Source organism: Aegilops tauschii, chromosome 1 (assembly GCF_002575655.3).
Source record: "Aegilops tauschii subsp. strangulata cultivar AL8/78 chromosome 1, Aet v6.0, whole genome shotgun sequence".
Lineage (NCBI taxonomy): Eukaryota > Viridiplantae > Streptophyta > Magnoliopsida > Poales > Poaceae > Aegilops > Aegilops tauschii.
This window is the reverse complement of record NC_053035.3, coordinates 504,337,211-504,359,763: the sequence shown is the minus strand read 5'-3', so window position 1 is coordinate 504,359,763 and position 22,553 is coordinate 504,337,211.

Here is a 22,553-nt window from a genome sequence, read left to right as displayed (position 1 = left end):
CAAACAGGGGCATGGATGGATAGAGCACAACTATATCTACAAAACATCCTGACTGAACATCACCAAAAGGAGTATGGATCTCTCTGTAGACCCATGGATACATAGCAACAAAATAACAGCGGTCACAGACAGTAAAATTCTAAGTCCCTGAAAACAGCAACATCACGAAGCCTAGTTTGCATGCTTGTGCTAGTCACCATATAGATCACAAAAATACATGACATACACCTCTGCAAATATGGCATGGCATACATCAAAACACATGTAGAGCTCCTACTCATAAGATGCACACATCAATTGCAACAAAAATAACAAATCACCAAGTTCTGATAAGTAACAGCAGTTAACAGCATATAGCACTCTTGCACCCAAGATTTGGGCATCAAGATGGACTCAAATGAACATGGAATACTATAACAAAATGAAGAGCATATCGAGACGAACATTTCGATATATTACACGCACGAAACGGAGCTATATACAAGGAGTTATGATGGGATGAACAGAGCAATAAAATGCGAAAAACTTCGGGACTTGGAATATTTCGGGGGGGAAGAAAGTCAACCGTCGGTCGGATCGAGATCTGGCGCGGCCGAGGCTCGCCGGAGCAGAGAAGGAGGAAGGGCGCCGGAGTTGGAGGGCTCGGGGTCGCCGGAGATGGGCCGGAGGAGGCGCGGGCGGCGAGGGAGAGGAGGCGGCGGTGGGAAGGGAGGTGTTTTTATAGGTAGAGGGAGCTAGGAGGCTCCAAATGGAGTGCGGTTTTCGCCCACACGATCGTGATCGAACGACCGAGAACATGGAGGTGACTTAGATGGGTTTTGGGCTGTTTGGAGGGGTGTTTTTCTGCAACACACAAAAGGACTTTGCGATTACGCGGTTAACCGTTGGAGCGTCAAACGACCTTCAAATGGAACGAAACTTGACAGGTGGTCTACCGGTGGTATACCAAGGCCACTTGGCAAGACTCGGTCCATTCCGAGAACGTTCAACACCTGCTCACGAAAAGAAACAAGAGGGGTGCGCCGGTGCATGTGGGAGTGCCGGATTGCAAAACGGACAACGGGGAAAATGCTAGGATGCATGAGACGAACACGTATGCAAATGATATGCACATGATGGCATGATATGAGATGCATGACATGAACAAAATGCAAAACGAAAAACAAAACCCGACCATGAAGGGAATATCATAACACATAGCCAAAAATGGCAAGAGTTGGAGTTGCAAATATGGAAAGTTACATCTCGGGTGTTACAACACTCCACCACTACGAGAGGATCTCGTCCCGAGATCTAGGACTGAAAGAACTCCGGATATTTGGAACGGAGGTGGTCCTCGCGTTCCCAGGTGGCTTCTCGGTCGGAATGGTGCGACCACTTCACTTTCAGGAATTTGATTGACTTGCTGCGAGTCTTGTGCTCAGTTTCTTCAAGAATAGCAACGAGGTGCTCATGATAAGACAGATCTTCTTGGAGATCAATCTCTTCGAAGTTGATGGTGCGCTCAGGAGTCTTGAAGCACTTGCGAAGCTGTGACACGTGGAACACATCGTGCACGTTTGCGAAGTTGGAGGGAAGCTCAAGTTGATAGGCGAGGTCGCCTCTTTTGCCAATGATCTTGAAAGGACCCACGTATCTAGGGGCAAGCTTCCCTTTGATACCGAAGCGACGAGTGCCTTTCATTGGAGAGACGCGGAGGTAGATATGGTCTCCGATCTCGAAAGCCAAATCACGGTGCTTGCTATCATAGTAACTCTTCTGGCGCGATTGCGCGGCTTTGAGATTTTCACATATGACTTTACACATTTCTTTAGCCTCTGTGATTAAGTCATTGCCAAGAAGTTGGCGTTCACCAGTCTCTGACCAATTGAGAGGAGTACGGCACTTTCTGCCATAGAGAATCTTGAATGGGGCCTTGCCCGAACTCGCTTGGAAGCTGTTGTTGTAGGAGAATTCGGCATATGGAAGACAATCTTCCCACTTCATGCCAAAGGAAATGACACAAGCCCTGAGCATATCTTCAAGAATTTGATTGACTCGTTCGACTTGGCCACTAGTTTGAGGATGGAAAGCTGTGCTGAAGCGAATATTGGTGCCCATGGCCTTCTGGAAAGAGTCCCGGAACTTAGAAGTGAAGATGCTTCCACGATCTGAAGATATCAATTGTGGAATGTCGTGCAAGGAGACAATCCTGGAGGTGTATAGCTCTGCCAACTGAGCTGCTGTGATAGATTCTTTGATTGGAAGGAAATGAGCCACTTTTGAAAGCTTGTCGATGACAACGAAGATAGCACCATTTCCGCGCTTGGACTTTGGAAATCCAGTCACGAAGTCCATTTCGATATGATCAAACTTCCATTCTGGGATAGCAAGAGGTTGGAGGAGACCAGCTGGTCGTTGGTGTTCTTCTTTCACTCTTCGACAGACATCACATTCATTCACGAATTGGGCGATTTCTCGCTTCATTCGAGTCCACCAATACGACTGCTTGAGGTCATGGTACATCTTCGTACTTCCAGGATGAATGGAAAGAAGAGAATTGTGCGCCTCGTTCATTATGACTTTCCTTAGATCACCTTTAGGAACCACAATCCAGTCCTCGAAGAATAAAGTGTCTCTGTCATCAATGCGATAACACTTGTATTTGGAAAGACCCTTGTCGATACCACGTTTCACCTTCTTCACCATGGATCCAGGAGTTGTGCCTCACGAATTTGATCTTCCAAAGTAGGAGAGACTATGAGGTTGGCAAGAAAGCCTTGAGGTACAACTTGGAGATTCAGCTTGCGGAAAGCTTCACAAAGGTCCGGTTGGAATGGCTTGAGAATTAAGCTGTTGCAATAAGCCTTCCTGCTCAAAGCATCTGCAATGACATTGGCTTTGCCTGGAGTATATTCAATACTCGGATTGTACTCTTGAATCATTTTGACCCATCGAGTCTGCCTGAGGTTGAGGTTGGGCTGAGTGAATATGTACTTGAGACTCTTGTGATCGGTGAATATGTCCACTTTTCTTCCCAACAAGAGATGTCTCCATGTGATTAATGCATGGACAACTGCCGCCAACTCAAGATCGTGAGTGGGTAGTTCTTTTCGTTGGGCTTCAACTGACGAGAGGTATAGGCCACAACTTTCTTCTCTTGCATTAACACAGCACCGAGACCTTGAAGAGAAGCATCACAGAAAACTTCGAATGGCTTGGATTCGTCAGGTGGAGTCAAGACAGGAGCTGTGACGAGTTTCTCTTTGAGAGTGTTGAAAGAAACGTCACACTCAGGAGTCCAGACATACTTCACATGCTTTTGGAGGAGGTTGGAAAGAGGCTTTGCAATATTAGAGAAATTCTCAACGAATCTTCAGCAATAGCTTGCAAGACCAAGGAAACTGCGGAGCTGCTTGACATTCTGAGGAGGTTCCCAATTCACAATTGCAGACACCTTCTCGGGATTAATAGTGATGCCCTTGGCAGAGATGATATGACCAAGGTAAAGATCTTCATCAAGCCAAAACTCACATTTGGAAAACTTCGCATAGAATTGATACTCTCTGAGCTACTCGAGCACCAATCGCAAATGTTTGGCATGATCCTTCTTATTCTTGGAGAAGACCAAGATATCATCGAGATACACCAGGACGAATTCATTGGTATAGGGGTTGAAGATGAAATTCATCATTCGAGAGAATGTTGGAGGAGCATTGACAAGGCCAAAAGACATGACAGTATATTCATAAGAACCAAAGCTTGTTCTGAATGCTGTCTTGGGAATATCTTCTTCACGAATGCGAATCTGATGATAACCCATACGAAGGTCAAGCTTGGAGAATACTTTAGCACCTTTAAGTTGCTCGAATAACTCATTGATGTTGGGAAGTGGATACTTGTTCTTGATTGTCTTCTTGTTCAATGGACGGTAGTCGACACAAAGTCGGTCCGTGCCATCCTTCTTCTGGACAAAAAGAACACCACAACCCCATGGAGATGAACTTGGTCTGATCAAACCCAGACGCTCTTGTTCATCGAGCTGTTTCTTCAATTCCTTCAGCTCCTTGGGTCCAAGCTTGTAAGGACGCTTGCAAACGGGTTCAGTGCCGGGCTCAAGATCGATAACGAACTCAACTGGCCGGTGCGGAGGCATACCCGGAAGCTCTTCTGGAAAGACATCTTGGTACTCACAAATGACTGGAATTTGAGAAATAGCATCCAACTCGCCCTTCTCATTGAGAGAAAATAACCGAATGGTTTCATCACGAGCGGCATAGATGATAACATCCTCAGAAGAGTGTGTCAATTGAATTTCCCTGGCAGCACAATCAAGTTGAGCCTTGTGCTTAGAAAGCCAGTCCATGCCGAGAATTAGATCAATATCCGAGTCACCAAGAACCATTGGAGAAGATAAAAATTTATAGTTACCCATCTTGATAGAAACATCCGGAGCCATCATTTTGGTATTCATGAATAAGCCCAGAGAGGAAACCGCTATCGGCTTAGACAGATCGACAGTATGCAAATTGTTCATGGATGCAAAAGGTCTTGATATGAAAGAAATAGATGCACCAGTATCAAATAAGACTTTTGCAGGAATATCATTAACAGGAAGGTTACTCATTATCACATTAGTAGATTCCTCCGCTTGAGCTGCATTCATCATGTTGACCTTTGCAGACTTGGGATTATGCTTGACCACTGCATTGCTGGAAGATCTCACAGGAGGAGGAGGCGGAAGGCGCCTTTGGTTGAAGCACTTGTTAGCATAGTGACCTTTCTGCTGACACTTGTTGCAAGTCACCTCTGAGAGTGGACGATGATAAGGAGCATTCGACTTTGGAGCTTGATTCTGAGACTTGTTCTGATAGCCAGGGTTGGGTGAGTGGGAAGATCCATGGCCACCTTTGTTCTTCTGCTGGTAAGGCTGACAAAACGGAGGATGTTGAGGATATAGCTACTGGTGTAACCCGCCCAAGATGGGCCGGATTACGTTGCGACAGCCTTCGTTCAGAAGCCCAAGGACAGGTTAAGGATGGCGGTTTAGTAATAGGTCTAAGGCCCAGAGGCAACTTAAGGCCCGTAGTGGTAAACCGCCGTGGTGTCATGACTTGTAGTGTAAGGCAAGAATAGTTAAGAGTCCAAGCCGGACACAGTTTATGAGCCGGCCAGAACTCTGAGAGCCGCTGGGCGTTAACCTTTCTATATAAAGGGACGACCCGGCGGCGGTTCAAAAAAAGTAAGATCAGATCGATAGCCAGGCAGAGCGGTTTAGCTCCTGGTCATCGAAACCCTAAGTAATTCCACCTCAACTAGAGTAGGCTTTTACCTTCAACGTAAGGGGCCGGACCAGTATAATCCTCATGTCCTTTGTCCCGTTTAACCCCTTTAAGCTTCCTAGCTGCGATGGCTCCACGACTAAGTCCTTGCACGAGGACATCTGCCGTGACAATTCCACGACAGTTGGCGCCCATCGTGGGGCCAGCGCACGGTGGATTTGAGTTCTTGAAGGGCAGCTTCGAAGGGCTCAAGGGATACGCTGTGGGCTGGATGACCAAGAGTCGTCGCGGCAAGCTCTACATCAACAACGCAGGCTGGGGCCCCGACGCCGACTCAATCGAGTACGGGTACCGGGTCCCCTTCGGCGGAATCCACGTGTTCATTGGCAAGATCGATGAGCCGGGCCCTGAGCCGAACATCGGCACCGACCTCATCGAGACGGCTCAGCATGCGAGACCCGCCCGGACTCCGCCCGCCTTGAAACGTGCTTTCGTGGGATGCATCCATGGAGGACTCTCTGAAGGATCTGGATCTGGCGAGGAGACGGCCACCCGCTCTGACGGTGAGTCGTCCACAGGTGAGACCGACTCATTATATCAACTTCAAGATGGCAGGCTCGGGGGTTGTTCCGATGGCGACAGTATTCCGGACCCCTTTGAGCCGCCGAGCCGGGTTGGAATCTTCATGGCCGGCGCACAACCTGTCCAAAACTCCGCCGCTGGGGCAGGAGGCCATGTGCACTCGCCGGCTCAGGTGCCGATGGTTCTCACGGACAAGATGACGACCCTGTTAACCGCTATGGTCGTCCCAGCGGATCAAGCTCAACATGATGCGGAGGTGGCACAGTTAAAGCTGGATATAGCAAGAGCCAAGGAAGATCTGGCAGCGGAAGGGATCAGGATGGCTGCAGAGCGGGCGGCTCTCGACGCCCAGACTCAGCTGATTCAGGCGCAGTCTTTCCGGCTCACGATGGATCAGAACGCATCCAATGAGATCATGAGACGGAGGCATCAGAAGGCTCAATCTCGACTCCCTCCGGTTTACGATCCTCGAAACCTCTTCAACACGCCTGGTGCAGGGCCCAGTAACCCGCCAGAAATCACGGCACCTGGGGCTGGAATGCCGACTCAGCCGCAAGTGATGGGGCCTCCCCGTGTGAACACTACCCCGCCTCAATACGTGCCAATACCACCGGGTCATTATGCCAACCCGTTGGAAAACATGATCGCTACAGCGGCGCGACTGGCGGCTCTTCCAGTCGAGGCGACTCTCCGATGGCGGTCGAAACCCGCCGGGTCAGAGAACTTCTTCAGACAGCTCTGGCGCAACAGGAGGCATATTCATATAGCCGGGACAGGATTCATTCGACCCCTCGTCCAAACCGGAGCCCAAGTTATAGCAGACACATGGTTTCAGCGACCGGCTCAAGCAACGTCCGGCGCCGTGACTTGCCAGCTGGCCACGGCCTGGCACATAATGGAGCCTTTAACGCGGTAGACCAAGACAGAGCACGACAAGAGGCGGAGCAGGCGGCTCAACTGACAGCTTACCAGCCCCTCCCGGTTTATCCGACGGCTTCTATCGAGGCGGGCATACCTACGAGGACCGGAGGTGTCCCTTGTCTGGTGCCGGCTCTCCGTAATGAACGTCTGCCCAAGGATTTCAAAGGACCTAGGAAGGTACCTAATTACACGGCTGATTTACAACCCGGAGCATGGATCGAGAGCTACGAGATGGCTATGGAGTTGCTGGAGGTCAGCAAAGCGGCAATGGCCAAATACTTCACCATGATGTTGGATGGGACTGCCCGCACTTGGTTGAAAGGACTGCCGCCTAATTCTATCGGGTCATGGGCAGAGCTAAAAGCCCGGTTCATCCAAAACTTCAAGGATACATGTAGGCAATCTATGTCAATTGTGGATTTGACTAACTGCAAGCAGCAAGAGGGCGAGTCTACAACCCATTGGGTTCGCCGGGTCAAAGAGATAATACATTCATCTGATAAGATGGATGCCGGCTCTACAGTCTTAATGTTGGAGCAAAATTGTCGTTTTGCGCCCCTGAAGATGAAGCTCGGGTGGCTCAAGCGCGATTGCAATGATATGGGTACGCTGATGGCGGCTCTGGTCAAGTACGCCGACTCTGATAGAACCAAGGATCCCGCGTCTGATGATGAAAGGACAGGGAAGGGAAAGAAGAATGGCAACGGCAAGGGCCCTCAGCATAACCCAGCGAACCAGGGAGGTAACAAACGTAAGGCTGATGGCAGTATGGAGTTGGTGGCCAACGCCAATGCGCAGGGTAACAACCACCGACGTAAGGGGAGACCACCTCCCCGATCCGGCGGGTCAGGCCCGACGCTTGAGCAATTGTTGAATGAGCCCTGTCCAAGGCATGGCTCTAGGGAGAAGCTAGCCACTCATCTATGGAAAGACTGCGCAATCATGAAAGCTTTCAAAAATTCCAACGCTTTTAATGGCAACAATGGGCAGGGCAGCGGCTCAAATTCCAATTCTCAGAATTTTCAAGGTAATCAAGGAGGATTTAATCAACAATCTGGCCAGGGTAATCAGCAGCAGGGGGATACCAGACGAATCCAAAGCAGCTCAATGGTGGACAGTATCATGTGTTCACTACCAGTCTGTGCAAGCGAGATCAGAAGCTTCATAAGAGGGCTGTGAATGCTGTTGAGCCGACGGTTCCACGCTATTTAAGATGGTATGAGCAGCCTATTGTATGGAGTAGGGAAGATCACCCTCCCGGGGTTGATAATCCGGGTCACCTGCCCTTGGTGCTGGCTCCTCAGGTCGGGGGGTATAAGTTCACTAAAGTGCTCATGGACGGAGGCAGTAGCATCAACATCCTCTATTATGAGACCTTCCGTCGTATGGGATTAACTGATAAAAACCTCAGCCAGTCCAACACTGTTTTCCATGGGGTGGTGCCCGGTAAGTCGGCGTATCCAGTCGGTAAGATCGAGCTGGAAGTAGCCTTTGGAGATGAGTACAACTACAGGGCGGAAAAACTGACTTTTGAGGTGGTTAAAATAAGAAGCCCGTACCATGCTTTATTTGGGCGGCCGGCTTACGCCAAGTTCATGGCACAGCCGTGTTACGTGTATTTACAGCTCAAGATGCCGGGTCACAATGGGACCATTACGGTTCATGGAAGCCGAAAGATAGCCTTGGAGTGTGAGGAAGGTGACGCTGCTTACGCTGAATCTGTTTGTGCGACAAAGGAATTGAAGTTTTACAAGGATAATGTTGACCCGGCAGATATGACGTCTTTGAAAAAGCCAACCACGGAGCATGAGCCGGTAATGAAATTTAAGTCAGCCGATGAGACTAAACTTGTTGACTTTGTTCCAGGTGACTCATCTAAGCAGTTCAGCATCAGTGCCAATCTGGATCCTAAATAGGAAGGCGCGCTCATCGAGTTCATCGTGAGAATCGGGACATCTTTGCATGGAAACCTTCTGACATGCCGGGTGTACCGAGAGAACTCGCTGAGCACACTCTCAACATTGATCCAAAATTTAAGCCGGTCAGGCAATTCCTCCGGCGGTTTAATGAGGAGAGGCGGAAAGCCATTGGTGAGGAAGTAGCCCGGCTCTTGGCGGCCGGGTTCATCGTTGAAGTCTTTCATCCAGAATGGTTAGCTAACCCGATGCTCGTACTCAAGAAGAACGGCACCTGGCGTATGTGTGTGGATTATACGGATTTAAACAAGGCTTGTCCGACTGATCCTTTTGCTCTCCCCCGTATTGATCAAATCATTGATGCTACGGCGGGTTGTGAACGTTTAAGTTTTTTGGATGCTTACTCTGGATACCATCAGATCAAAATGGCAGTTAAGGACCAAGAGAAGACGGCGTTCATTACTCCTTTCAGAGCCTTCTGTTATGTGTCTATGCCTTTTGGGCTCAAGAGTACGCAGGCGACTTATAACGGTGCGTGCAGAATTGTCTTCATAATCAGATTGGGTGCAACGTTCATGCTTATGTGGATGATATTGTGGTCAAATCCAGAGAGAAGGAAACCTTGGTAGATGATCTGAAAGAGACCTTTGATAATCTCCGGGTCTACAAGATGATGCTTAATCCGGCCAAGTGTGTTTTTGGTGTTCCTGCAGGCAAGCTCTTGGGTTTTCTGGTTTCTCACAGAGGCATTGAAGCTAACCCGGAGAAGATCAAGGCAATCACCTCTCTGGCTAAGCCGGCGTGCATAAATGACGTCCAGCGTCTGGCGGGTCGCATCGCTGCTTTGAGTCGGTTTATAAGCCGGTTGGGTGAAAGGGCCATGCCACTATATCAGATGATGAAGAAAACAGATGACTTTGTCTAGAATGATGCTGCTAATGCTGCTTTTGAGGATTTGAAAAGACAGCTAGCTGAGCCGCCAGTCCTTGCTGCTCCTGTCGATAAGGAGCCTTTATTGTTGTATGTAGCCGCTAACACACGAGCCGTCAGTGTGGCTGTGGTGGTGGAGCGTAACGAAGCGGGTAAGGAACATCCGGTTCAGCGGCCGGTTTACTACGTCATCGAAGTACTCATTGAGTCCAAACAACGGTATCCACATTGGCAGAAGCTTGTTTATGGGGTGTTCATGGCAAGCCGAAAGCTTAAGCATTATTTCCAGGGCCACCCTATCACTGTGGTTAGTTCTACTTGTTGGGGATCGTAGCAGAATTTTAAAATTTTCTACGCATCACCAAGATCCATCTATGGAGTATACTAGCAACGAGGGGAAAGGAGTGCATCTACATACCCTTGTAGATCGCGAGCGGAAGCGTTCTAGTGAACGGGGTTGATGGAGTCGTACTCGTCGTGATCCAAATCACCGATGACCGAGCGCCGAACGGACGGCACCTCCGCGTTCAACACACGTACGGAGCAGCGACGTCTCCTCCTTCTTGATCCAGCAAGGGGGAAGGAGAGGTTGATGGAGATCCAGCAGCACGACGGCGTGGTGGTGGAAGTAGCGGGGATCCCGGCAGGGCTTCGCCAAGCGCAAGCGGGAGGGAGAGGTGTCACGGGAGGGAGAGGGAGGCGCCAGGGGCTAGGGTACAGCAGCCCTCCCTCCCCCCCTTTATATAGGCCCCCTGGGGGGCGCCGGCCCCTGGGATCCCATCTACAGGGGGGCGGCGGCCAAGGGGGGAAACTTCCCCCCCAAGTCAGGTGGGGCGCCCCCCACCCCCAGGGTTTCCAACCCTAGGCGCAGGGGAAGGCCCATGGGGGGCGCACCAGCCCACTAGGGGCTGGTTCCCCTCCCACTTCAGCCCATGGGGCCCTCCGGGATAGGTGGCCCCACCCGGTGGACCCCCGGGACCCTTCCGGTGGTCCCGGTACAATACCGATAACCCCCAAAACTTTCCCGGTGGCCGAAACTAGACTTCCTATATATAATTCTTCACCTCCGGACCATTCCGGAATTCCTCGTGACGTCCGGGATCTCATCCGGGACTCCGAACAACTTTCGGGTTTCCGCATACTAATATCTCTACAACCCTAGCGTCACCGAACCTTAAGTGTGTAGACCCTACGGGTTCGGGAGACATGCAGACATGACCGAGACGCCTCTCCGGTCAATAACCAACAGCGGGATCTGGATACCCATGTTGGCTCCCACATGTTCCACGATGATCTCATCGGATGAACCACGATGTCGAGGACTCAATCAATCCCGTATACAATTCCCTTTGTCAATCGGTACGTTACTTGCCCGAGATTCGATCGTCGGTATCCCAATACCTTGTTCAATATCGTTACCGGCAAGTCACTTTACTCGTACCGTAATGCATGATCCCATGGCTGACTCCTTGGTCACATTGAGCTCATTATGATGATGCATTACCGAGTGGGCCCAGAGATACCTCTCCGTCATACGGAGTGACAAATCCCAGTCTCGATCCGTGCCAACTCAACAGACACTTTCGGAGATACCCGTAGTGCACCTTTATAGTCACCCAGTTACGTTGTGACGTTTGGTACACCCAAAGCACTCCTACGGTATCCGGGAGTTGCACGATCTCATGGTCTAAGGAAATGATACTTGACATTGGAAAAGCTCTAGCAAACGAACTACACGATCTTTTGTGCTATGCTTAGGATTGGGTCTTGTCCATCACATCATTCTCCTAATGATGTGATCCCGTTATCAGTGACATCCAATGTCCATAGTCAGGAAACCATGACTATCTGTTGATCAACGAGCTAGTCAACTAGAGGCTTACTAGGGACACGTTGTGGTCTATGTATTCACACATGTATTACGATTTTCGGATAACACAATTATAGCATGAACAATAGACAATTATCATGAACAAGGAAATATAATAATAACCATTTATTATTGCCTCTAGGGCATATTTCCAACAGTCTCCCACTTGCACTAGAGTCAATAATCTAGTTACATTGTGATGAATCGAACACCCATAGAGTTCTGGTGTTGATCATGTTTTGCTCTAGGGAGAGGTTTAGTCAACGGATCTGCTACATTCAGGTCCGTATGTACTTTACAAATATTTATGTCTCCATTTTGAACACTTTCACGAATGGAGTTGAAGCGACGCTTGATATGCCTGGTCTTCCTGTGAAACCTGGGCTCCTTGGCAAGGGCAATAGCTCCAGTGTTGTCACAGAAGAGAGTCATCGGGCCCGACGCATTGGGAATCACCCCTAGGTCGGTAATGAACTCCTTCATCCAGATTGCTTCTTGTGCTGCCTCTGAGGCTGCCATGTACTCCGCTTCACATGTAGATCCCGCCACGGCGCTTTGCTTGCAACTGCACCAGCTTACTGCCCCTCCATTCAAAATATACACGTATCCGGTTTGTGACTTCGAGTCATCCAGATTTACGTCGACGTAACCCTTTACGACGAGCTCTTCGTCACCTCCATAAACGAGAAACATATCCTTAGTCCTCTTCAGGTACTTCAGGATATTCTTGACCGCTGTCCAGTGTTCCATGCCTGGATTACTTTGGTACCTTCCTACCAAACTTACGGCAAGGTTTACATCAGGTCTGGTACACAGCATGGCATACATAATAGACCCTATGGCCGAGGCATAGGGGATGACACTCATCCTTTCTCTATCTTCTGCCGTCGTCGGGCATTGAGCCGTGCTCAATTGCACACCTTGCAATACAGGCAAGAACCCCTTCTTGGACTGATCCATATTCAACTTCTTCAATATCTTGTCAAGGTACATACTCTGTGAAAGACCAATGAGGCGTCTTGATCTATCTCTATAGATCTTGATGCCTAATATATAAGCAGCTTCTCCAAGGTCCTTCATTGAAAAACACTTATTCAAGTAGGCCTTTATACTTTCCAAGAATTCTATATCATTTCCCATCAATAGTATGTCATCCACATATAATACGAGAAATGCTACAGAGCTCCCACTCACTTTCTTGTAAACACAGGCTTCTCCATAAGTCTGTGTAAACCCAAACGCTTTGATCATCTCATCAAAGCGAATGTTCCAACTCCGAGATGCTTGCACCAGCCCATAGATGGAGCGCTGGAGCTTGCATACCTTGTTAGCATTCTTAGGATCGACAAAACCTTCCGGCTGCATCATATACAATTCTTCCTTAAGAAAGCCGTTAAGGAATGTCGTTTTGACGTCCATTTGCCATATCTCATAATCATAGTATGCGGCAATTGCTAACATGATTTGGACTGACTTCAGCTTCGCTACGGGTGAGAAAGTCTCATCGTAGTCAACCCCTTGAACTTGTCGATAACCCTTAGCGACAAGTCGAGCCTTATAGATGGTCACATTACCATCCGCGTCTGTCTTCTTCTTAAAGATCCATTTATTTTCTATGGCACGCCGATCATCGGGCAAGTCAGTCAAAGTCCATACTTCGTTTTCATACATGGATCCTATCTCGGATTTCATGGCTTCTAGCCATTTGTCGGAATCCGGGCCCACCATCGCTTCTTCATAGTTCGAAGGTTCACCGTTGTCTAACAACATGATTTCCAGGACAGGGTTGCCGTACCACTCTGGTGCGGAACGTGTCCTTGTGGACCTATGAAGTTCAGCAGTAACTTGATCCGAAGCTTCATGATCATCATCATTAACTTCCTCCCCAGTCGGTGTAGGCACCACAGGAACATCTTCTCGCGCTGCGCTACTTTCCGGTTCGGAAGGGGTGACTATCACCTCATCAAGTTCCACTTTCCTCCCACTTAATTCTTTCGAGAGAAACTCTTTCTCCAGAAAGGACCCGTTCTTGGCAACAAAGATCTTGCCTTCAGATCTGAGGTAGAAGGTATACCCAATGGTTTCCTTAGGGTATCCTATGAAGACGCATTTTTCCGACTTGGGTTCGAGCTTTTCAGGTTGAAGTTTCTTGACATAAGCATCGCATCCCCAAACTTTTAGAAACGACAGCTTAGGTTTCTTCCCAAACCATAATTCATACGGTGTTGTCTCAACGGATTTCGATGGAGCCCTATTTAAAGTGAATGTGGCAGTCTCTAAAGCATAGCCCCAAAATGAGAGCGGTAGATCGGTAAGAGACATCATAGATCGCACCATATCCAATAAAGTGCGATTACGACGTTCGGACACACCGTTTCGCTGAGGTGTTCCAGGCGGCGTGAGTTGTGAAACGATTCCACATTTCCTTAAGTGTGTACCAAATTCGTGACTTAAATATTCTCCACCACCATCTGATCGTAAGAACTTTATTTTCCTGTCACGTTGATTCTCAACCTCACTCTGAAATTCCTTGAACTTTTCAAAGGTTTCAGACTTGTGTTTCATTAGGTAGACATACCCATATCTACTTAAGTCATCAGTGAGAGTGAGAACATAACGATATCCTCCGCGAGCCTCAACACTCATTGGACCGCACACATCAGTATGTATGATTTCCAATAAGTTGGTTGCTCGCTCCATTGTTCCGGAGAACGGAGTCTTGGTCATCTTACCCATGAGGCATGGTTCGCACGTGTCAAATGATTCGTAATCAAGAGACTCCAAAAGTCCATCTGCATGGAGCTTCTTCATGCGTTTGACACCAATGTGACCAAGGCGGCAGTGCCACAAGTATGTGGGACTATCGTTATCAACTTTACATCTTTTGGTATTCACACTATGAATATGTGTAACATCACGTTCGAGATTCGTCAAGAATAAACCATTGACCAGCGGGGCATGACCATAAAACATATCTCTCATATAAATAGAACAACCATTATTCTCGGATTTAAATGAGTAGCCATCTCGAATTAAACGAGATCCAGATACAATGTTCATGCTCAAAGCTCGCACCAAATAACAATTATTGAGGTTTAAAACTAATCCCGTAGGTAAATGCAGAGGTAGCGTGCCGACGGCGATCACATCGACCTTGGAACCATTCCCGACGCGCATCGTCACCTCGTCCTTCGCCAATCTCCGCTTATTCCGCAGCTCCTGTTTTGAGTTACAAATATGAGCAACCGCACCGGTATCAAATACCCAGGAGCTACTACGAGTACTGGTAAGGTACACATCAATTACATGTATATCACATATACCTTTGGTGTTGTCGGCCTTCTTGTCCGCTAAGTATTTGGGGCAGTTCTGCTTCCAGTGACCACTTCCCTTGCAATAAAAGCACTCAGTCTCAGGCTTGGGTCCATTCTTTGACTTCTTCCCGGCAACTGGCTTACCGGGCGCGGCAACTCCCTTGCCGTCCTTCTTGAAGTTCTTCTTACCCTTGCCTTTCTTGAACTTAGTGGTTTTATTCACCATCAACACTTGATGTTCCTTTTTGGTCTCCACTTCCGCTGATTTCAGCATCGAATATACCTCAGGAATGGTCTTTTCCATCCCCTGCATATTGAAGTTCATCACAAAGCTCTTGTAGCTTGGTGGAAGCGACTGAAGGATTCTGTCAATGACCGCGTCATCCGAGAGATTAACTCCCAGCTGAGACAAGCGGTTGTGTAACCCAGACATTCTGAGTATGTGCTCACTAACAGAACTATTTTCCTCCATTTTACAGCTGAAGAACTTGTCGGAGACTTCATATCTCTCGACCCAGGCATGAGCTTGGAAAACCATTTTCAGCTCTTCGAACATCTCATATGCTCCATGTTTCTCAAAACGCTTTTGGAGCCCCGGTTCTAAGCTGTAAAGCATGCCGCACTGAACGAGGGAGTAATCATCAGCACGTGATTGCCAAGCGTTCATAACGTCCTGGTTCTCTGGGATGGGTGCTTCACCTAGCGGTGCTTCTAGGACATAATCTTTCTTGGCAGCTATGAGGATGATCCTCAGGTTCCGGACCCAGTCCGTATAGTTGCTGCCATCATCTTTCAGCTTGGTTTTCTCTAGGAACGCGTTGAAGTTGAGGACAACGTGGGCCATTTGATCTACAAGACATATTGTAAAGATTTTAGAGTAAGTTCATGATAATTAAGTTCATCTAATCAAATTATTCAATGAACTCCCACTCAGATAGACATCCCTCTAGTCATCTAAGTGAAACATGATCCGAGTTAACTAGGCCGTGTCCGATCATCACGTGAGACGGACTAGTCAAGATCGGTGAACATCTCCATGTTGATCGTATCTTCTATACGACTCATGCTCGACATTTCAGTCTTCCGTGTTCCGAGGCCATGTTTGTACATGCTAGGTTCGTCAAGTCAACCTAAGTGTATTGCGTGTGTTCCGAGGCCATGTCTGTACATGCTAGGCTCGTCAACACCCGTTGTATGCGAACGTTAGAATCTATCACACCCGATCATCACGTGGTGCTTCGAAACAACGAACCTTCGCAACGGTGCACAGTTAGGGGGAACACTTTCTTGAAATTATTATAAGGGATCATCTTACTTACTACCGTCGTTCTAAGCAAATAAGATGCAAAACATGATAAACATCACATGTAATCAAATAGTGACATGATATGGCCAATATCATTTTGCTCCTTTGATCTCCATCTTCGGGGCGCCATGATCATCTTCGTCACCGGCATGACACCATGATCTCCATCATCATGATCTCCATCATCGTGTCTTCATGAAGTTGTCACGCCAACGATTACTTCTACTTCTATGGCTAACGCGTTTAGCAATAAAGTAAAGTAATTTACATGGCGTTATTCAATGACACGCAGGTCATACAAAGAATAAAGACAACTCCTATGGCTCCTGCCGGTTGTCATACTCATCGACATGCAAGTCGTGATTCCTATTACAAGAATATGATCAATCTCATACATCACATATATCTCATTCATCACATCCTTTTGGCCATATCACATCACAAGGCACATGCTGCAAAAACAAGTTAGACGTCCTCTAATTGTTGTTGCAAGTTTTTACGTGGCTTCTATAGGTTTCTAGCAAGAATGTTTCTTACCTACGTAAAACCACAACGTGATATGCCAATTTCTATTTACCCTTCATAAGGACCCTTTTCATCGAATCCGTTCTGACTAAAGTGGGAGAGACAGACACCCGCTAGCCACCTTATGCAACTAGTGCATGTCAGTCGGTGGAACCTGTCTCACGTAAGCGTACGTGTAAGGTCAGTCCGGGCCGCTTCATCCCACAATACCGCCGAAACAAGATAATACTAGTAGTGGCAAGAAAAATTGACAACATCTACGCCCACAACTGCTTTGTGTTCTACTCGTGCATAGTAACTACACATAGGCCTGGCTCATGATGCCACTGTTGGGGATCGTAGCAGAATTTTAAAATTTTCTACGCATCACCAAGATCCATCTATGGAGTATACTAGCAACGAGGGGAAAGGAGTGCATCTACATACCCTTGTAGATCGCGAGCGGAAGCGTTCTAGTGAACGGGGTTGATGGAGTCGTACTCGTCGTGATCCAAATCACCGATGACCGAGCACCGAACGGACGGCACCTCCGCGTTCAACACACGTACGGAGCAGCGACGTCTCCTCCTTCTTGATCCAGCAAGGGGGAAGGAGAGGTTGATGGAGATCCAGCAGCACGACGGCGTGGTGGTGGAAGTAGCGGGGATCCCGGCAGGGCTTCGCCAAGCGCAAGCGGGAGGGAGAGGTGTCACGGGAGGGAGAGGGAGGCACCAGGGGCTAGGGTACAGCAGCCCTCCCTCCCCCCCTTTATATAGGCCCCCTGGGGGGCACCGGCCCCTGGGATCCCATCTACAGGGGGGCGGCGGCCAAGGGGGGAAACTTCCCCCCCAAGTCAGGTGGGGCGCCCCCACCCCCAGGGTTTCCAACCCTAGGCGCAGGGGGAGGCCCATGGGGGGCGCACCAGCCCACTAGGGGCTGGTTCCCCTCCCACTTCAGCCCATGGGGCCCTCTGGGATAGGTGTCCCCACCCGGTGGACCCCCGGGACCCTTCCGGTGGTCCCGGTACAATACCGATAACCCCCAAAACTTTCCCGGTGGCCGAAACTGGACTTCCTATATATAATTCTTCACCTCCGGACCATTCCGGAATTCCTCGTGACATCCGGGATCTCATCTGGGACTCCGAACAACTTTCGGGTTTCCGCATACTAATATCTCTACAACCCTAGCGTCACCGAACCTTAAGTGTGTAGACCCTACGGGTTCGGGAGACATGCAGACATGACCAAGACGCCTCTCCGGTCAATAACCAACAGCGGGATCTGGATACCCACGTTGGCTCCCACATGTTCCACGATGATCTCATCGGATGAAACACGATGTCGAGGATTCAATCAATCCCGTATACAATTCCCTTTGTCAATCGGTACGTTACTTGCCCGAGATTCGATCGTCGGTATCCCAATACCTTGTTCAATCTCGTTACCGGCAACTCACTTTACTCGTACCGTAATGCATGATCCCGTGGCTAACTCCTTAGTCACATTGAGCTCATTATGATGATGCATTACCGAGTGGGCCCAGAGATACCTCTCCGTCATACGGAGTGACAAATCCCAGTCTCGATCCATGCCAACTCAACAGACACTTTCGGAGATACCCGTAGTGCACCTTTATAGTCACCCAGTTACGTTGTGACGTTTGGTACACCTGAAGCACTCCTACGGTATCCGGGAGTTGCACGATCTCATGGTCTAAGGAAATGATACTTGACATTGGAAAAGCTCTAGCAAACGAACCACACGATCTTTTGTGCTATGCTTAGGATTGGGTCTTGTCCATCACATCATTCTCCTAATGATGTGATCCCGTCAATGATATCCAATGTCCATAGTCAGGAAACCATGACTATCTGTTGATCAACGAGCTAGTCAACTAGAGGCTTACTAGGGACACGTTGTGGTCTATGTATTCACACATGTATTACGATTTTCGGATAACACAATTATAGCATGAACAATAGACAATTATCATGAACAAGGAAATATAATAATAACCATTTATTATTGCCTCTAGGGCATATTTCCAACACTGCTCCCCTAGGAGATATCATCCAAAACAGAGAAGCCACAGGAAGAGTTGCTAAGTGGGCTATAGAACTTGGGCCTCATGGTCTAAAGTACGTGCCACGCATTGCTATCAAATCTCAAGCATTGGTGGATTTCATCAACGATTGGACAGAGCTGCAGGTGCCTGAAGAGAAACCGGATAATACATACTGGACTATTCACTTCGACGGGTCGAGGCAATTGGAGGGCTCGGGGGCTGGAGTTGTGTTAGCTTCCCCTCGAGGTGACAAGTTTTGTTATGTACTACGGTTGATGTTTCCCTGTACTAACAATGCAACTGAGTACGAGTCCTTGCTCCATGGTCTTCGGATGGCTAAGGAGATGAGCTTAAGCCGGGTAAGGTGCTTTGGCGACTCAGATTTGGTGGCCCAACAAGTATCAGGCAAGTGGGATTCCAAGGACCCCCTCATGGCGGCTTATCGCCGCGAAGTTGATGCCATTGCTGGACATTTTCAAGGTTACCAAGTAGAGCACATTGATCGCAGAAAGAACGAGGCGGCTGATGCATTGAGCCGGTTAGGCTCTCAGCGAAAGCCGGTGCCGCCTAATACTTTCTTGGATACTCTGCATAAGCCTTCTGTCAAGTTACCTACAAAGGAAGACTTGGCTGTTCCTGACCCAGAGGCACAGTTGGTGGCGGCTCTCCACGTTATCCCAGATTGGACAGTGCCATACTTGGCTTACATGACCCGGGGAGAATTGCCTGAGGATGAAACTTTGGCCAGACAAATAACCCGGCGGTCTAAGTCAATGATAATTGTCAATGGCGAGTTGCATCATCGCAGTGTCACTGGAGCTTTTCAGCGTTGTGTTTCCTCTGAGGAAGGTCAAGAAATTTTACGTGAGATTCACGAGGGGGATTGTGGCCATCATGCCGGCTCAAAATCCCTTGTGGCCAAGGCTTTTCGTCATGGTTTTTATTGGCTGACGGCTCATGCTGATGCAGAGGACTTGGTCAATAAATGTGACGGTTGTCAGAAGTTCTCAAGACGGGCTCACGTGCCGGCTCAAGAGTTGAGGATGATTCCAATCACTTGGCCCTTTGCAGTCTGGGGGCTTGATATGGTTGGGCCTTTCAAAAGGTCCAAAGATAAGAAGACCCACCTCTTGGTGGCGGTTGACAAGTTCACAAAGTGGGTTGAGGCAGAGCCAGTTAGTAAGTGTGACGCAGCCACGGCGGTTCAGTTCATGAAAAAGGTGATATTTCACTTTGGTTTTCCACACAGCATTATAACTGACAATGGTACCAATCTATCTAAAGGCGCCCGGATTTTTGTCAACGAGAGCATATTCGGCTTGATGTATCATCGGTGGCTCACCCTCAATCCAATGGTCAAGCTGAGAGAGCCAATCAGGAAATCTTGAAGGGCATCAAGCCCCGGCTTTTGGTGCCTTTGCAACGGACGCCGGGTTGTTGGGTGGAGGAGTTACCTTCTGTATTATGGAGCGTCAATACTACTCCTAACAGCTCTACGGGTTACACACCTTTCTTCATGGTTTACGGAGCTGAGGCGGTCCTCCCTAGCGACATCCGTCATGACTCGCCTCGAGTGGCGGCTTATGTCGAGGCGGATAATGAGCAGGCGCGTCAAGATGCTCTTGACTTGTTGGACGAACAACGTGACGTAGCAGCAGCTCTCTCGGCAATTTACCAGCAAGACCTGCGCCGCTATCACAGCCGCCGGGTTAAATCCAGGACCTTTCAGGAAGGTGATTTGGTGCTCCGGCTCATCCAGGATCAAACAGATGCACACAAACTATCCCCACCTTGGGAAGGGCCCTTTGTGGTTAGTAAGAACTTGCACAACGGGTCATACTACCTCATCGATGTTCGAGAGCACAAAGATTCACGTAAGTCGGAGGAGGAGACCCGTCGGCCGTGGAATATAGCTCAGCTTCGGCCTTATTACACTTGAGCCACCGGCTCTCATAATGTACATATTTCTATAGCCATGTATATATTACGATAAATAATAAAGCAGGACCTCTGTCCTTTTTTCCCTCCAAAGGTAAATGTGTCATTGTTGTTTCCATTGTAATATTACATGGTCACTTGGAGGTTGATCCGGCTTATGATTGTATTCAAATCAAGCTGTTAAAAATATGATCGCTTGGGGGCTTCCTGTTCAAACATAGGTCGTATTCGAACCAAAGAGAACATAGCTGTCGATACCCACTTGATTGGCATATTGCCGAGCTCATTGGGGAATTTCTTGATCATATCTAAATCATAGCTCAACCCCCTTTGGGAACCGACGTGGATCGTATTCGAATCAGCATCGTTAAACAACTCTCAAGGTCATTTGGGGGCTTCCTGTTCAAACATAGGTCGTATTCGAACCAAAGAGAACATAGCTGTCGGTACCCTCTTGATCGGCAACGCCAAAGCCACTAGGGGCTATATGATCGTATTCGAATCTTAGCTTAACCCCTTTGGGACGGTTCTCTGGTCGTATTCGAATCAGAAGCCTCCAAAATTTTGAAATCTTTTTGTTGCAAACAAGTTCTTTTGATCATATCAAAAGTGTTCAAGGGTGGTTCTTATTCCACCGGCTTAACCTTGATTGATAACGTTGATAGCACATAATAAGCATTATATGTGCTGGTGAACCGGAGTTGAGTTCTTAACCTCATTATTCGGGTTACATAAGCCGGAAGTATACTCGAAGGCTCGCAGGTATGCTGTTATGGTTATCTCTAAGATATAATTGAGAACCGGTTTATTATGACTTTGATTCATATTCTGGGTTATATGTACGATATATGACTCTCCATGCGGTGAGCCGCCTAAGGACTTGTGATTTGTTTTCTATGCAGGACAATTAAAGACAGCTCTTTAAACTTAAGGAAAGCAGAGGATCAAACATAACCCGGAAGAATATAAAAGAGAGGCTTAAAAAGTGTTGAGCGCTACACACGTGCACGATGGCACAGCAAAATTAAGTGCTTATCCTACTCTATTACATGACTCCCCGAGTCCAAAAGGTGAGGCATTGTTTTCAAGACATAACCATGAGCCGTCGTAGAGATCAAAGGTGTTGTTGGGCTGAAGCTTCTGGTTCATCCCTCCCCGCTCCTCCGGCTGTTTCCATGTCCTGGAAGGTTGATGATTTCTAGTCAATGCCACTCAAGGCTTCAAATTGAGCTTCATCATCAATTAACCCGGCCGGGTCAACTTCAGGGGCGAAGGTATGCTTACGAGTCGGAGGAATTAGGCTGACTGCTTCATAACGAGGTGTTGGGATCCTCTGATTCTCCGCGTCATAGCCTGGTTGATATTTGGTAAGGTCTATGTCATTACCAATCAAAGTGACCACAGGGCGTACGCTCTTCACGCAAGCGGCGAAGTCCTTCTGGTCAAAGGGAATGCCATCTTCCTTCAAGCTAGGATACCCAAGGGCGATGTCGGCCGGGTCTAGTTCCGGTAGAAACGCCTTGGCCCGGCTTAGAGCGGCTATGGCTCCGGCTCTTGCAGAAGCACGTCTTAACTCTTGGAAGCGTTGAGGAAGCACGGCAAGCCGCCTGAGTACATCCGCCAGATGAGTGGGAACTTCGTTTGACAGAGCCACAACGGCTAAGGCACGTTGTGACCCGGTGTAAAGTTGCTCTACCAAGGTATAAACCGCCTTCAGTTTGGTCAGCACGTTCTGGTTAAGATTGGAACTCCGGGGACCTGCATTACAAAGTCAGGTGAGCTGATGGCAATTGAGATGCTTATGGGAAATGAACGATGTAAACTAGCTAAAAACTTACAGAGTAACTTACCGAAGATTGCGGAAACAATCTGAGATACATGGCGTTTTAAGCCGGATAGCTCGGCGGTTCTTTCAGTAAGAGTGGCCTCCGCTTGTTCGGCCCG